This window comes from Heptranchias perlo, chromosome 18, assembly GCF_035084215.1.
Source record: "Heptranchias perlo isolate sHepPer1 chromosome 18, sHepPer1.hap1, whole genome shotgun sequence".
Lineage (NCBI taxonomy): Eukaryota > Metazoa > Chordata > Chondrichthyes > Hexanchiformes > Hexanchidae > Heptranchias > Heptranchias perlo.
Window position 1 is genome coordinate 56,800,617 of NC_090342.1, and position 18,192 is coordinate 56,818,808.

General features: G+C 48.1%; 1 long non-coding RNA gene across 1 annotated transcript; it reads right to left on the reverse strand.

Moving 5' to 3' along the window:
• Positions 1 to 297: 297 nt before the first annotated feature.
• On the reverse strand, positions 298 to 5,775 carry LOC137335027 (uncharacterized). The gene is made up of 2 exons (XR_010966308.1): positions 5,706 to 5,775; positions 298 to 1,442 (listed from the first exon to the last, which is right to left on the reverse strand). It is a non-coding gene; the product is annotated as an uncharacterized lncRNA (long non-coding RNA).
• Between the last annotated feature and the right edge of the window lie 12,417 nt (positions 5,776 to 18,192).

Below are 18,192 nucleotides of genomic sequence, written 5' to 3' on the forward strand. Positions count from 1 at the left end.
ATGGGCCAAAGGCAGGTATATGGAGTTAGATCACAGATCAGCCATGATCTTATCAAATGCAGGCATGAGGGGCTGAATAGCCTATTCCTGTTCCTATGCTCCTATAACTCTTTCAAAGAGCCAGCACACACACAATGGACCGAATGGCCTCCTTCTATGCTGTAACATACTATGAAAACCTACACAGAGTTTAATTCCATTTGTGGTAGTTTTCAGTATTTGAAGAGATCCCTTTAAAGAGTGAGATATTTGGCAAAGGTAAAAATAAACTCGACTGGAGGCAAACACAATCGGCAGTATTTTTTACTCCCCTTTCAGGGACAAGAGTGAATTTGATCCTTCACTCTTTGATTTATTTGACATAGATCCAGAATATTAATAATCCCTCTAACTGGGCTGGAATTTAAAATCAGCAGAATCAAATCCCAACTGTCAGAATGAACATGGTTCAGTCCTGGGTGTGATTAACAGCAGCAATAACAGCAGAATCCAACCCCTGCAGTCACATGTGAACACGTTGGTGTGTCAGTAGGTTGGATGACTGAGTGAATCCCTTCCCACACACGGAGCAGGTGAACGGCCTCTCCCCAGTGTGAACTCGCTGGTGTGTCTGGAGCTTGGATGACCGAGTTAATCTCTTCCCACACACGGAGCAGGTGAACGGCCTCTCCCCAGTGTGAGTCCTTAGGTGTTCCAGAAGATCATTTGTTCTTTTAAAACTCTTCTCACAGTCAGAACATTTAAAAGGTCTCTCATCAGTGTGAACTCGCTGGTGTGTCAGAAGGTGGGATGACTGAGAGAATCCCTTCCCACACAAGGAGCAGGTGAACGGTCTCTCCCCGGTGTGAACTCGCTGGTGTACAATGAGGGCGGATGGCTGCCTGAACCTCTTCCTGCAGTCAGAGCAACTGAACGGTCTCTCGTCAGTGTGAACTCGCTGGTGTCTCCTCAGGCTGGACAACAGAGTGAATCCCTTCCCACACACAGAGCAGGTGAACGGCCTCTCCCCAGTGTGAGTGCGTTGATGAATTTCTAGCTCAGACGGGTAATTGAATCCCTTCCCACAGTCCCCACATTTCCACAGTTTCTCCGTGGTCCGGGTGTCCTTGTGTCTCTCCAGGTTGGACGATCAGTTGATGCCTCGTTTCCGGTTTCTCCCCGCTGTGAATGGTGTGATGTTTTTTCAGGCTGTTTAACTGATTAAAGCTCCATCCACACTCAGTCCACTGGAACACTCTCACTCGGGTGTGTGTGTGTCTCGGTGATTTTCCAATCACACTGATATTTGAAATCTTTTCCCACAGATAGAACAGACAAACATTTCTCCTTCCACATTCAAAGGCCGATGATATTCAGGTCCTGATGAATCGAGTGACTCTGTCAGATCTTGACATCATGTTTGGTTTGGGATTCCTGTCTGCCAATCCTCCCCTTCTAATACCCTGTAAAAGGAGTTTACAAAAGTCATCACTGTAAATACAGGATAGAAATTCAGAACAGACAATTCTAGTTTCCACAGAACACCCTCTTGTTCCCCCAAAGCTGTAAATCCCCGACCCACGCACTCTCCCTCCTCATTATGTTGAAATCCAAACTCGTCACATCATCTCCAACTTGTTTTCCTCCATTCCCAGTTTACTCCCTCCCTGAAGGTGCTGACTCTGACTGGGTTCAGTTCCACACTCACTGGTTCCCCTCTCTCTCCTCCCCTGAAGGTGCTGACTCTGACTGGGTTCAGTTCTACACTCACTGGTTCCCCTCTCTCTCTCCTCCCCTGAAGGTGCTGACTCTGACTGGGTTCAGTTCCACACTCACTGGTTCCTCTCTCTCCCTCCCCTGAAGGTGCTGACTCTGACTGGGTTCAGTTCCACACTCACTGGTTCCCCTCTCTCTCCCTCCCCTCTGGTGCTGACTCTGACTGGGTTCAGTTCTACACTCACTGGTTCCCCTCTCTCTCTCTCTCTCTCTCCCTCCCCTGAAGGTGCTGACTCTGACTGGGTTCAGTTCGACACTCACTGGTTCCCCCCTCTCTCTCTCTCTCTCCCTCCCCTCTGGTGCTGACTCTGACTGGGTTCAGTTCTACACTCACTGGTTCCCCTCTCTCTCCTCCCCTCTGGTGCTGACTCTGACTGGGTTCAGTTCTACACTCACTGGTTCCCCTCTCTCTCTCTCCCTCCCCTGAAGGTGCTGACTCTGACTGGGTTCAGTTCTACACTCACTGGTTCCCCCCTCTCTCTCTCTCTCTCTCTCTCCCTCCCTCCCCTCTGGTGCTGACTCTGACTGGGTTCAGTTCTACACTCACTGGTTCCCCTCTCTCTCCCTCCTCGATGGTCCTGACTCTGACTGGGTTCAGTTCTACACTCACTGGTTCCCCTCTCTCTCTCTCCCTCCCCGATGGTCCTGACTCTGATTGGGTTCAGTTCTACACTCACTGGTTCCCCTCTCTCTCTCTCCCTCCCCGATGGTCCTGACTCTGATTGGGTTCAGTTCTACACTCACTGGTTCCCCTCTCTCTCTCTCTCTCTCTCCCTCCCCGATGGTCCTGACTCTGACTGGGTTCAGTTCTACACTCACTGGTTCCCCTCTCTCTCCTCCCCTCTGGTGCTGACTCTGACTGGGTTCAGTTCTACACTCACTGGTTCCCCTCTCTCTCTCCCTCCCCTCTGGTGCTGACTCTGACTGGGTTCAGTTCTACACTCACTGGTTCCCCTCTCTCTCTCTCTCTCTCCCCCTCTGGTGCTGAATCTGACTGGGTTCAGTTCTACACTCACTGGTTCCCCTCTCTCTCTCTCTCTCCCTCCCCTCTGGTGCTGACTCTGACTGGGTTCAGTTCTACACTCACTGGTTCCCCTCTCTCTCTCTCCCTCCCCTCTGGTCCTGACTCTGACTGGGCTCAGTTCTACACTCACTGGTTCCCCTCTCTCTCTCTCACCCTCCCCTCTGGTGCTGACTCTGACTGGGTTCAGTTCTACACTCACTGGTTCCCCTCTCTCTCTCTCCCTCCCCTCTGGTGCTGACTCTGACTGGGTTCAGTTCCACACTCACTGGTTCCCCTCTCTCTCTCTCTCTCTCTCCCTCCCCTCTGGTGCTGACTCTGACTGGGTTCAGTTCTACACTCACTGGTTCCCCTCTCTCTCTCTCTCTCTCCCTCCCCTCTGGTCCTGACTCTGACTGGGTTCAGTTCTACACTCACTGGTTCCCCTCTCTCTCTCCCTCCCCTCTGGTGCTGACTCTGACTGGGTTCAGTTCTACACTCACTGGTTCCCCTCTCTCTCTCTCTCCCTCCCCTCTGGTGCTGACTCTTACTGGGTTCAGTTCTACACTCACTGGTTCCCCTCTCTCTCTCTCTCTCTCTCATCCCCTGAAGGTGCTGACTCTGACTGGGTTCAGTTCGACACTCACTGGTTCCCCTCTCTCTCTCCCCCTCTGGTGCTGACTCTGACTGGGTTTAGTTCTACACTCACTGGTTCCCCTCTCTCTCTCTCTCTCTCCCTCCCCTCTGGTCCTGACTCTGACTGGGTTCAGTTCTACACTCACTGGTTCCCCTCTCTCTCTCTCCCTCCCCTCTGGTGCTGACTCTGACTGGGTTCAGTTCTACACTCACTGGTTCCCCTCTCTCTCTCTCTCTCTCCCCCCCTCTGGTGCTGACTCTGACTGGGTTCAGTTCTACACTCACTGGTTCCCCCCTCTCTCTCTCTCTCCCCCTCCCCTCTGGTGCTGACTCTGACTGGGTTCAGTTCTACACTCACTGGTTCCCCCCTCTCTCTCTCTCTCTCTCTCCCTCCCCTCTGGTCCTGACTCTGACTGGGTTCAGTTCTACACTCACTGGTTCCCCTCTCTCTCTCCCTCCCCTCTGGTGCTGACTCTGACTGGGTTCAGTTCTACACTCACTGGTTCCCCTCTCTCTCTCTCCCTCCCCTCTGGTGCTGACTCTTACTGGGTTCAGTTCTACACTCACTGGTTCCCCTCTCTCTCTCTCTCTCTCTCTCTCATCCCCTGAAGGTGCTGACTCTGACTGGGTTCAGTTCGACACTCACTGGTTCCCCTCTCTCTCTCCCCCTCTGGTGCTGACTCTGACTGGGTTCAGTTCTACACTCACTGGTTCCCCTCTCTCTCTCTCCCTCCCTCCCCTCTGGTGCTGACTCTGACTGGGTTCAGTTCTACACTCACTGGTTCCCCTCTCTCTCTCTCCCTCCCTCCCCTCTGGTGCTGACTCTGACTGGGTTCAGTTCCACACTCACTGGTTCCCCCCTCTCTCTCTCCCTCCCCTCTGGTGCTGACTCTGACTGGGTTCAGTTCTACACTCACTGGTTCCCCTCTCTCTCTCCCTCCCCTCTGGTGCTGACTCTGACTGGGTTCAGTTCTACACTCACTGGTTCCCCTCTCTCTCTCTCTCTCCCTCCCCTCTGGTGCTGACTCTGACTGGGTTCAGTTCTACACTCACTGGTTCCCCTCTCTCTCTCTCTCTCTCTCTCTCATCCCCTGAAGGTGCTGACTCTGACTGGGTTCAGTTCGACACTCACTGGTTCCCCTCTCTCTCTCCCCCTCTGGTGCTGACTCTGACTGGGTTCAGTTCTACACTCACTGGTTCCCCTCTCTCTCTCTCCCTCCCTCCCCTCTGGTGCTGACTCTGACTGGGTTCAGTTCTACACTCACTGGTTCCCCTCTCTCTCTCTCTCTCCCCTCTGGTGCTGACTCTGACTGGGTTCAGTTCCACACTCACTGGTTCCCCTCTCTCTCTCCCCCTCTGGTGCTGACTCTGACTGGGTTCAGTTCCACACTCACTGGTTCCCCTCTCTCTCTCCCCCTCTGGTGCTGACTCTGACTGGGTTCAGTTCTACACTCACTGGTTCCCCTCTCTCTCTCTCTCTCCCCCCCTCTGGTGCTGACTCTGACTGGGTTCAGTTCTACACTCACTGGTTCCCCTCTCTCTCTCCCCCTCTGGTGCTGACTCTGACTGGGTTCAGTTCTACACTCACTGGTTCCCCTCTCTCTCTCTCTCTCTCTCCCTCCCCTCTGGTGCTGACTCTGACTGGGTTCAGTTCTACACTCACTGGTTCCCCTCTCTCTCTCTCTCTCTCTCCCCCCCTCTGGTGCTGACTCTGACTGGGTTCAGTTCTACACTCACTGGTTCCCCTCTCTCTCTCTCCCTCCCTCCCCTCTGGTGCTGACTCTGACTGGGTTCAGTTCTACACTCACTGGTTCCCCTCTCTCTCTCTCTCTCCCCTCTGGTGCTGACTCTGACTGGGTTCAGTTCCACACTCACTGGTTCCCCTCTCTCTCTCCCCCTCTGGTGCTGACTCTGACTGGGTTCAGTTCCACACTCACTGGTTCCCCTCTCTCTCTCTCTCTCCCTCCCCTCTGGTGCTGACTCTGACTGGGTTCAGTTCCACACTCACTGGTTCCCCTCTGATCATCTGTGCTATCTCCTAGTTTTGATGACAGACTCTCCCTGATCCATCACCATTTCTCCTTCATTTACAGACGCTCCCTGACCTAGTTGACGCATGCGCTGAGGGCCGCGCGCCCTCTGTTGGGGTCATGAGGCGGGGGGATAATGTCCGCTGGTTTATGTTGGGGCCTGGGGTCGCACTCGGTGTTTGCGAAGCCTGCGGCCCCCCGAGGTTTATGTTGGGGCCTGGGGTCGCACTCGGTCTTTGCGAAGCCTGCGGCCCCCCGAGGTTTATTAATCCGCTCCATCTTACCTGCTCCGAATGCTGCATCACCCACCAGCCGCGCATGCTCAGCTCACACCGCCCATCAATGGGCTCCCCGCGCCTGCGCACTGGGCTCCCCACACCCAGATAGGGTCGATTCCTCCTCGCGGTGCGTGCTGGGTAGGCGAAGCCGCCATTAATGGTCCGAATATCTGGTAAGAAACTGAGTTTTTCTCTGGTCGGATGGAGATTGCGGACCGGGTAAAGTCCGTTTGCAGCTGCGAAGGGCGGGCAAGGATACAAAATAAACTGAAGCCCGGGACGACGATGGATGATGGAGTCCGCCATTAAACCGCCACAGTCACAGCGCAGGCGCGCTCCGCCTCGCTTTTTGATAAATTTGGAGAATATTTGTTTCCGAAACTTTTATTAATTTAGTTTCATTCAATATTGTAACTGACGGGTTGGATTGATGTTTATTTTTTAGCTGCAGCTCAGGACCGTCAGTCTCACTATTAACCCAGTCCTGGTGATTGAGGTGAGCTTCAGACCAATAGGAAGAGCAGAGAGAGACAGGAGGACCGAGCGGGCGGTTGGTCCTCCAACCAATCGGAGTGTGTGAGGGGCGGGACTTGTGGCACCGAGTGGGCGGGGCTGAGCCCGGATCTCACTCATTGTCTGAAACTGCATCATTTTTAAACCTGATTTATCTCAAACTCCAGGAGAAAACTGGACCTTTCTGTTGTGGCTTTAAACAGATGAAACCCTGTGGTGTGGAGGAAACATTTAATCATTTGTTGGTAAAATGGATTAATTTAGGACAGCCAGCTGGGATTATTTGAGTAGATAACACAGTGTAGAATCATCGACTAGTTACAGCATAAAAGGAGGCCATTCAGCCCGTTGAGCCCGTGCCGGCTCTGTGCAAGAGTAATCCAGCTGGTCCCACTCCCTCCCTCTTTCTCTGTAGCTCTGCAAATTTTTCCCTTCAAGTACTTATCCAATTCCCTTTTGAAGGCCATGATTCAATCTGCTTCCACCACCCCCTCGGGCAGTGCATTCCAGATCCTAACCACTCGCTGTGTAAAAAAGTTTTTCCTCATGTCGCCTTTGGTTCTTTTGCCAATTACCTTAAATCTGTGTCCTCTGGTTCTTGACCCTTCCGCCAATGGAAAAAGTTTCTCTTTATTAACTTTATCTAAACTCGTCATGATTTTGAGCACCTCTATCAAATCTCCTCTCAACCGTCTGTGTTCTAAGGAGAACAACCCCAGCTTCTCCAGACTATCCACGTAACTAAAGTCACTCATCCCTGGAACCATTCTAGTAAATCTTTTCTGCACCCTCTCTAAGGCCTTCACATCCTTCCTAAAGTGCGGTGCCCAGAATTGGACACAATACACCAGTTGTGGCCAAAGCAGTGTTTTATAAAGGTTCAACGTGACTTCCTTGTTTTTGTACTCTATACCTCTATTTATAAAGCCCAGATCCCGTATGCTTTTTTAACCACTTTCTCAGCCTGTCCTACCACCTTCAACAATTTGTGCACATATACCCCCAGATCTCTCTGTTCCTGCTCCCCCTTTAGAATTGTACCATTTAGTTTATATTGTCTCTCCTCGTTCTTCCTGCCAAAATGTATCACTTTGCACTTCTCAGCATTAAATTTCATCTGCCACGTGTCCGCCCATTCCACCAGCCTGTCTGTGCCCTCCTGAAGTCTATCACTATCCTCCTCACTGTTCACTACACTTCCAAGTTTTGAGTCATCTGCAAATTTTGAAATTGTGCCCTTTATACCCAAGTCCAAGTCATTAATATATATCAAAAAAGCTGCAGTCCTAGTACCGACCCCTGGGGAACACCACTGGACACCTCCCTCCAGTCCGAAAAACAACCATTCACCACTACTCCCTGTTTCCTGTCATTTAGCCAATTTTGTATCCATGCCTCCACTACCCCTTTTATTCCATGGGCTTCAATTTTGCTGACGAGCCTATTATGTGGCACTTTATCAAATACCTTTTGAAAGGTGTTCGGAGACCAAACTCAGATTGGGGGATCGCCTTGCTGAACACCTCTGCTCAGTCCACAAGTGTGACACCGACCTGCCGGTCGCTTGCAATTTTAATTCTCTGTCCCACTTCCAGTCCCTCTCTGTCCTCGGCCTCTTACACTGTTCCAATGAAGCTCGATGAACAGTACCTCATCTTTCAATTAGGCACTTTACAACCTTCCGGACTCAACATTGATTTCAATAACTTCAGATCATAATCACTGCTCCCATTTTTTTTGTGGGACTGTAGCTGTTGATAATGGTTCTGCTGTTTACACTTCCTCGCGACCCATCTTTTGTTTCTTAACCTGTCCCATTACCACCCTCCTTGCCTTGCACCTTTTGTCATGTAATTACTCTTTCCCTCCACCCTATCACAGAACTTCCCTTTTGTTCTTTCCTCCCTTCCCTCCCCCCCCCCCCCCCCCACTTTCCCTGGCTCTGGACTTGCTTAAAAACTGTTAACTCTTTAACATCCTCCAGTTCTGATGAAAGGTCTTTGACCTGAAACGTTAACTCTGTTTCTTTCTCCACAGATTTTGCCTCACTGAGCATTTCCAGCATTTTCTGTTTTTATTTCAGTGACCGTGGGGTTGGTTTATATCATCCAGCCTAATCTCACTTTCCAGCACTTGGTCTGTAGCCCTGTAGGTTACGGCACTTCAAGTGCACATCCAAGTACTTTTTAAATGAGTTGAGGGTTTCTGCCTCTACCACCCTTTCAGGCAGTGAGTTCCAGACCCTCACCACCCTCTGGGTGAAAAAAAATTTCCTCAGCTCCCCTCTAATCCTTCTACCAATTACTTTAAATCTATACCCCCTGGTTATTGACCCCTCTGCTAAGGGAAATAGGTCCTCCCTATCCATTCTATCTAGTCCCATCATAATTTTGTACACCTCAATTAAATCTCCTCTCAGCCTCCTCTGTTCCAAAGAAAACAACCCCAGCCTATCCAATCTTTTCTCATAGCTAAAATTCTCCAGTCCTGGCAACATCCTCGTAAATCTCCTCTGTACCCTCTCTAGTGCAATCACATCTTTCCTGTAATGTGGTGACCAGAACTGTACGCAGTACTCAAGCTGTGGCTTAAGTACTGTTTTATACAGTTCTAGCATAACCTCCCTGCTCTTATATTCTGTGCCTCGGCTAATAAAGGAAAGTATCCCGTATGCCTTCTTAACCACCTTATCTACCTGTCCTGCTACCTTTATCTAGAAGTAAAGGGAATTAGGGGTTATGGGGAGCGGGCAGGAAATTGGACATGAAGCTGAGTTCGGATCGGTCAATGCCCTGTGGGTGGCGGAGAGGGCCCAGGGGCTATGTGGCCGGGTCCTGCTCCGACTTCTTGTGTTCTTTAGATTTGTGGTTGGGATCAGATCAGCCATGATCTTATTGAATGGCGGAGCAGGCTCGAGGGGCCGATTGGCCTACTCCTGCTCCAATTTCTTATGTTCTTATGTTCAGGTATCTGTGAACATGCACTCCAAAGTCCCTCACTTCCTCTACACCTCTCAGTATCCTCCCATTTATTGTGTATTCCCTTGCCTTGTTTGCCCTCCTCACACTTCTCTGGATTGAATTCCATTTGCCACTTTCCTGCCCACCTGACCAGTCCATTGATATGTTTCTGCAGTCTACAGCCTTCATCCTCATTTTCATGGCCAACTATTTCCAGTGGCAGGAGGCCTGTTACCAGATGGCACAGATTTAAGGTAATTGGCAAAAGCACCAGAGGGACATGAGGGAAAGAAAATTACTCAGCGAGTTGTTATGATCCGCAATGCACTGGCTGAAAGCAGATTCAATATTAACTTTGAAAAGGGAATTGGATAAATATTTGGAAGGGAAATGTGCAGGGCTATGGGGAAAGAGCAGGGGAGTGGGACTAATTGGATAGCTCTTTCAAAGAGCCAGCACAGGCACGATGGGTCGAATGGCCTCCTTCTGTGCCGTTTCATTCTTTGATTCTATGACATAGGAGGAGGCTAATTAATGTCTATGAGGATAAGGATAAAGTCTGTTGGAAAAACAGCCAGAATGCTGACCATGGCACCACTGTGCACGAGGCTGTCCAAAGGGAGGAGGATGAGGGGAAGTGTAATGTGGTAGTTGTAGGGGATTCAATAATTAGGGGAACAAATAGCATCCTTTGTAAGCAGGATCCAGAGTCTCACATGGTATGTTGCTTACCTGTTTTCAGGGTGAGGGACATCTTGAAACGGCTTGAAAGGATATTGGAGAGGGAGGGGGAAGATCCAGTCATTGTGGTCCATGTTGGGACCAACAACGTAGGCAAGAGGTCTTGTTCAGAGAGTACCAGGAGCTAAATTAAAAAAACAGGACCTCAAGGGTTATAATCTCTGGATTATTACCCGAGCCTCGTGCAAATTGGCTGAAGGAGGGGTTCCATTTCATGGGACACTGGCACCAGTACTGGAACAGGAAGGAGCTGTACCATTGGGATGGGCTCCAGCTGAACCGGGCTAGGACCAGGGTCCTAACAGTAAGCTTAAATAGGGCGGTCACAAGGACTTTAAACTAGTAAATGGAGGGGGGGGGGGGCGGTAGGACTCAGGTGGAAAAGGTAATATAAATAATATACTACCTTTAAGACTGTAGTGGGAGTTGTGTATAGGCCCTCTGGTAGCAACTGTGAAGTGGCAGAATGTATAAATGCAGAGATGAGACAGGCATGTAGCAAATGCAGAGTGGTTTTAATGGAGGATTTTAACTTTCATATAGATTGGGATAAGCAGACGAGCTCATGTCAGAAAGGTAGCGAATTTCCTGCGTGTGTTCAGGAAAACTTTCTGTAACAATATGTCCTCGAACCAACAAGGGGACAGGCCATATTAGATTTAATAATGGGTAATGAGCCAGGTTTAGTTAACAGCCTAACGGTGCGTGAATATTTATTTAATAGTGATCATAATATGATCGAGTTCAATGTTGTGTTTGAAAGGGAGAAACCCGTATCAGCTACTAAGATTCTAAATTTAGGGAAGGCCGATTTCAATGGGATGAGGCAGACTGTCCACAGTAAACTGGACAAATCTGTTAATGAGTAAAACGACTGATGATCAGTGGGAGGTGTTCAAAAAAGAATTTAACATGATACAGAACCAGTTTATACCCCTGAGGGTCAAGAGCTCTACTTGTCAAAGAAAACAGCCATGGATGACGAGAAGTAAGGGACAAGATCAAACTAAAAGAGAAACGATACAAAAATGCAAAAAATAGCACAGATCCTGGTGACTGGGAGAGATACAAAGAACAGCAAAGGGTGACAAAACAGATTGTAAGAGCTACAAATAGGGAATATCATAAGAAACTTGTAAGGGATATCAAAAGCAACACAAACAATTTTACAATTACATTAGGAAAAAGAGGGTGGTCAAGAGCAATGTGGGCCCCTTAAAAACTGATAATGGTGAGATTGTAAATGAAAATAAGGAAATGGCGGACATGTTAAATAATTACTTTGCATCAGTATTTACAGCAGAGGAAGATGATAACAGGCCGGACACTCCAAGGAAACTAATTTTGAATCAGGGTTGGGAATGCACCATAATTAACGTAAGCAAATTAACAATAATGAAGAAAATAATGGCACTAATGAGTGGCAAATCCCCAGGACCAGATGGTTTCTATCCCAGGGTTTTAAAGGAAGTAGGTGAGAACATTGCAGATGCCCTAACTATAATCTTCCAAAGTTCTCTCGATTCAGGAACCGTTCCTTTAGATTGGAAAATTGCACATGTCACTCCGCTATTTAAGAAAGGTGAGAGAGGGAAACCAGGGAATTATAGACCAGTTAGCCTAACATCTATTGTTGGGAAATTACTAGAGTCTATAATTAAGGATAGAGTGACTGAACACCTTGAAAATTTTCAGCTGATCAGAGAGAGCCAGCATGGATTTGTGAAAGGTAGGTCATGCCTGACGGACCTGATTGAATTTTTTGACGAGGTGACTAAAGTAGTGGACAGGGGAATGTCAATGGATGTTATTTATATGGACTTCCAGAAGGCACTCAATAAAGTCCCTCATAAGTGACTGTTAGCTAAAGTTGAAGCTCAGGGAACTAAGGGCAAATTATTGACCTGGTTAGGAAATTGGTTGAGCGACAGGAGACAGAGAGTAAGGATAATGGGCAGGTACTCAAATTGGCAGGATGTAGCTAGTGGTGTCCCACAGGGATCTGTATTGGGGCCTCAATTATTCACTATATTTATTAACGATGTAGATGACGGGATAGAGAGCCACATATCCAAGTTTGCCAATGACACAAAGATAGGTAGCATTGTAAGCAGTGTAGATGGAAGCATAAAATTACAGAGAGATATTAATAGATTAAGTGAATGGGCAAAACAGTGGCAGATGGATTTCAATGTAGGCAAGTGTGAGATCCTCTACGTTGGACCTAAAAAGAATAGATCAGAGTCCTTTCTAAATGGTGAAAAGCTCGAAACATTGGCTGTCCAAAGAGACTGAGAGGTCCATGTACAATGATCATTAAAATGTCATAGACAGGTACAGAAAATAATCAAAAAGGCCAATGGAATGCTGGCCTTTATATCTAGAGGACTAGAATACAAGGGGGCAGAAGTTATGCTACAGCTATACAAAGCCCTGGTTAGACCACACCTGAGTACTGTGTTCAGTTCTGGGCACCGCACCTTAGGAAGGATATATTGGCTTTGGAGGGAGTGCAGCATAGGTTTACTAGAATGACACCTGGACTCCAAGGGTTAAATTACAAGGAGAGATTACACAAACTGGAATTTAGAAGATTAAGGGGTGATTTGATCGAAGTTTGCAAGATATTAAGGGGAACTGATAGGGTAGAATCATAGTCATAGAATGGTTACAGCACAGAAGGAGGCCATTCAGCCCATCGAGCCCATGCCGGTTCTTTGTAAGAGCAATCCAGTTAGCCCCACTCCCCTGCTCTTTCCCTGTAGCCCTGCAAATTTTTTCCCTTCAAGTATTTATCCAATTCCTTTTTGAAATCCACGATTGAATCTGCTTCCACCACCCTTTCAGGCAGTGCATTCCAGATCATAACAACTCGCTGCATAAAAATGTTTTTCCTCATGTCGTCTTTGGTCCTTTTGCCAATTACCTTAAATCTGTGTCCTCTGGTTCTCGACCCTTCTGCCAACGGGAACAGTTTCTCTTTATTTACTTTATCTAAACTCTTCATGATTTTGAACACTTCTATCAAATCCCCTCTCAACCTTCTCTGCTCTAAGGAGAACAACCCCAGCTTCTCCAGTCTATCCACAGAACTGAAGTCCCTCATCCCTGGAACCATTCTAGTAAATCTTTTCTGCACCCTCTCTAAGGCCTTCACATCCTTTCTAAAATGCGGTGCCCAGAATTGGACACAATTCTCCAGTTGTAGCTGAACCAGTGTTTTATAAAGGTTCATCATAACTTCCTTGCTTTTGTACTCTATTTTGCCTCTATTAATAAAGCCCAGGATCCTGTATGCTTTTTAACCACATTTGTGCCCATATACCCCCAGATCTCTCTGTTCCTGCACCCCCTTTAGAAATGTACCGTTTAGTTTATATTGCCTCTCCTCGTTCTTCCGACTGAAAATGTATCATTTTACACTTCTCTGTGTTAAATTTCATTTTTTTTTTATTCGTTCATGGGATGTGGGCGTCGCTGGCAAGGCCAGCATTTATTGCCCATCCCTAATTGCCCTCGAGAAGGTGGTGGTGAGCCGCCTTCTTGAACCACTGCAGTCCGTGTGGTGAAGGTTCTCCCACAGTGCTGTTGGGAAAGGAGTTCCAGGATTTTGACCCAGCGATGATGAAGGAACGGCGATATATTTCCAAGTCGGGATGGTGTGTGACTTGGAGGGGAACGTGCAGGTGGTGTTGTTCCCATATACCTGTTGCTCTTGTCCTTCTAGGTGGTAGAGGTCGCGGGTTTGGGAGATGCTGTCAAAGAAGCCTTGGCGAGTTGCTGCAGTGCATCCTGTGGATGGTACACACTGCAGCCACAGTGCGCCGGTGGTGAAGGGAGTGAATGTTTAGGGTGTTGGATGGGGTGCCAATCAAGCGGGCTGCTTTGTCCTGGATGGTGTCAAGCTTCTTGAGTGTTGTTGGAGCTGCACTCATCCAGGCAAGTGGAGAGTATTCCATCACACTCCTGACTTGTGCCTTGTAGATGGTGGAAAGGCTTTGGGGAGTCAGGAGGTGAGTCACTCGCCGCAGAATACCCAGCCTGTGACCTGCTCTTGTAGCCACAGTATTTATATGGCTGAGTTTGCCCATTCCACCAGCCTCTTGAAGTCTATTACTATCCTCCTCACTGTTTACGACACTTCCAAGTTTTGTGTCATCTGCAGATAGAGAGAAACTATTTCCACTGGTTGGGGAATCTGGGACTAGGGGACGTAGCCTAAAAATTAGAGCCAGGACTTTCAGGAGTGAAGTTAGGAAACACTTTTACACGCAAAGGGTTTTAGAATTTTGGAACTGTCTTCTGCAAACAGCAGTTGATGCTAGCTCAATTGTAAATTTTAAAGCTGAGATTGATAGATTTTTGTATTAAGGGATATGGGGCTAAGGTGAGTATGTGGAGTTAGGTCACAGATCAGCCATGATCTCATTGAATGGTGGAACAGGCTCGAGGGGCTGAATGGCCGACTCCTGTTCCTACGTTCCTATGTCCAGTTACAGTAAGAGAGGCAGAGAGAAAGACAAAAGGACTGAGAGAGAGAGAGAGAGAGAGGGGGAGACAGAGAGACAGAAAGAGAAAGAGAGAGAGTGCTTAACTCTACATCTTAACCCTGCCATAAACAATATGATGGAGTTTCATCAACGGGGAAAAATCTCCAGTAATCAGAGGTTCGAGGGCCTGTGCAGTCTGAATCATTCAACCCATTGTCACATAGACAAAATAAACTGATCAGAGGGAGCCAGCATGGATTTGTAAAGGGTAAGTCATGTCTCCCGAACCTGGTTATATTTTGAGCAGATCGCTAATGTGGTAGATAAGGGAATGTTCATGGATGTTACTTACATTGACACCCAGAAGGCTTTCATCAAGGTTCCACACAAGTGAATGTTAGCAACATTGAAAGCGCATGGAATTGGAGGCAACCTATTGACATGGGTAGGGAATTGGTTAGGAGGTAGGAGAGAGAGAGTAGGGATAATGGGAATGTACTCAAATCGGCAGGATGTGAATAGTGATGTCCCCCAGGGATCTGAACTGGGGCCTCAGCTTTTCATTATCAATGATTTGGATGAAGGAATAGAGAGCTATATATTTAAGTTTGCTAATGACACAAAGTTAGATGGCACAGTAAGTAGTGTAGATGGGAGCAGAAAGTTGCAAAGGGACATTGATAGATTAAGTGAGTGGGCAAAACTGTGGCAGATAGAGTTCAATGTGGGAAAGTGAGAGATTATTCACTTTGGTCCTAAGAAAGATAGATCAGAGTATTTTCTAAATGGTGAGAAGCTCGGAACTGTGGAGGAGCAGAGAGATTTAGGGATTCAAGTACAGAAATCACTAAAAGCTAGTGAACAGGTACAAAAAATAATTGAAAAGTCTAATTGAATGTTGGCCTTTATCTCGAGGGCTGGAATACAAAGAGGAGGAAGTTACGTTACAGCTGTACAGAGTTCTGGTTAGACCCCATCTGGAGATTGCATTCAGTTCTGGGCACCGCAGGAGAGATGTATTGGCCTTGGAGGGGGTGCAGCACAAATTCACCAGCAGATACCGGGGCTAAAAGGGTTAAATTGTGAGGTCACATCGCATAGACTAGGATTGTATTCCCTTGAATAAAGTGTTTAAGAAGATTAAAGGATTTGATAGGGTTGATAGAGAGAATCTATTTCCTCTGGTGGGGGAGTCCAGAACAAGGGGGTATAACCTTAAAATTAGAGCCAGGCCGTTCAGGGGTAATTTCACACAAAGGGGAGTGGAAATCTGGAACTATCTCCCCGAAAAGCTGTTGAGGCTGGGGGTCAATTGAAAATTTCAAAACTGAGATTGATAGATTTTTGTTAGGTACGGGTATTAAGGAATATAGAACCAAGGCAGATAAATGTAGTTGAGATACAGATCGGCCATGATGTAATTGATTGGAGGAACAGACTCGAGGGGCTTAATGGCCTCCTCCTGTTCCTGTGTTTTATAGGATCACCTATTCCTGACATTTATGCAGCAGGGGTATTCAGGGTGGTCTAGACATGCCGACAGCCGCTCCTTCATAGACACAGGAGCCCGACTGTGAGGCGATGATGAGTCAGGGGAGAACGATGGGTGGGCACAGTATGTGTTGTCATTGTGGAGACTATCGGACCCTCAAGAATCAAACAGTCCTCAGCCCCTTTAATTTAAAATGAAATGTAATTAACAGCAAGCCAGATCTGGGACAGTCTTTCTCACATGTGGATGTCGAGGTGGTCAATGTTATCGGGCCCAACACCGACAGCACAGGATGGGCTCACTGGGAAATAACTGAAGGGATCTGACAGCCCTGAAACTGTGCAGCAGGACGCGGCTTTGCTCAAATATTCTCAGCTTTGATGTGGGCAAAGGCCTTTGACTCACTGGCTGTGTGCGTTGGAGGCAGAGAGAGTGCATGCACGGCGAGGCAGAGGCAGCGCTTGAGTGGGTTAAGCAAACCGCCATAAGCTCCCTGAGGCTCTGGTTAGTGACAACAGCAACTTGCATTTATATGGCACCTTCAACGTAGAAAAACGCTCTGAGGCTCTTCACAGGAACGATTATCAAACAAAATTTGTCTCAGGGCCAAAGGAGGAGATATTAGGACAAGTGAAATGAGGAGGGGAGAGAGGTAGAGAGGTTTAGGGAGGGAATTACAGAGCTTAGGGCCAAGACAGCTGAAGGAACGGCCGCCAATGGTGGGGTAAAGAAAGTGTTGGATGCACAAGTGGCCAGAATTGGAGGAACGCAGAAATCTCGGAGCGATGTAGGGATGGAGGACATTACAGAAATACGAAAGGGCGAGGTCATCGAGGGATTTCAAAACGTGGATACGAATTTTAAAATCAAGACATTGATGAACCGGGAACCAATGTAGCTCAGTGAAGACATGGAGATAGGTGAATGGGACTTAGGGCAAATTAGGATATAGGCAGCAGAGTGTGGAGGATGGAAGATGGGAGTGCGGCCAGAAAAGCATTGGAATAATGGAGTCTGGAAGCGATAAAAATATGGATGAGGGTTTCAACAGCAAATGAGCTTGAGACAAGGGTGGAGACGGGCGATATTGGCTTTGGTCTTCCCCATGTTGAATTGGAGGAAATATCTGCTCATCCAGTACTGGATGTCGGACAAGCAGTGTGACAAATCAAAAGTGGAGGGGTCGAGAGGGGCGGTGGTGAGGTAGAGCTGGGTGTCGTCAGCATCCATGTGGAATCTGACTTGTTTTCGGATGATGTCACTGAGGGGCAGTATGTAGATGGGAAATAGGAGGGGGCCAAGGATAGATCCTTGGGGGACTCCAGAGGTAACGGACCGGGAGCGGGAAGAGAAGCCATTGCAGGTGATTCTCTGGCTACGACTGGATAAGTAAGAATGGAACCAGGCGAGCGCAGTCCCACCCAGCTGGATGTTGGAGAAGAGGCATTGGAGGAGGATGGTGTGGTCAACTGTGTCAAAGGCTACAGACAGGTTGAGAAGGATGAGGAGGGATAGTTCACCATGATCACAATCACAGAGGATGTCATTTGTGACTTTGATAAGGGCCGTTTCAGTACTATGGCGGGGGGCGTAAACCTGATTGGAGGGATTTAAATATGGAGTTGCGGGAAAGGTGGGCACAGATTTGGGAGAAAACACGTTCAAGGATTTTGGAGAGGAAAGGGAGGTTGGAGATGGGGGTTAGATTGCAGGGACACAGGGTATGTTTTTTGAGGAGGGGGTGATGACGGCAGATTTGAAAGGGAGGGGGACAGTACCTGAGGAGAGGGAACTGTTTACAATATCCGCTAGCATGGAGGCCAGGAAGGGAAGTTGGGTGGTCAGCAGTTTATTGAGAATAGGGTTGAGGGAGCAGGAGGTGGGTCTCATGGACAAGATGAGTTCAGAGAGGGCATAAGGGGAGATAGGAGAGAAATTAGGGAAAGATGCAAGTTCAGGGCTAGGGCAGGGGGGAAGCTTAGGGGAAGTTTGGCTCGGTGGGCTGGGGAAGGGAGGGAAATGGCAGGGGCAGCTGAACGGATGGTCTCAATCTTAGTGACAAAGAAGCCCTCACACTTGTTGGATGATAGGGTGGAGGAGGCAGGGGAGAGGTGTTTAAGAAAATGTTTTGTTGTGGAGAAGAGAATTCCAGGAACTTACATTCCAGGATGATCCTGGAATAGTGAGCAGTTTTGGCAGAGGAGAGCAGGACCCGATACTGCTTTATGTGGTCCAGGCAGATCTGGTGATGAATGGCTAAACCAGTTGTCCACCATAAACGTTTAAATTTGCGTCCC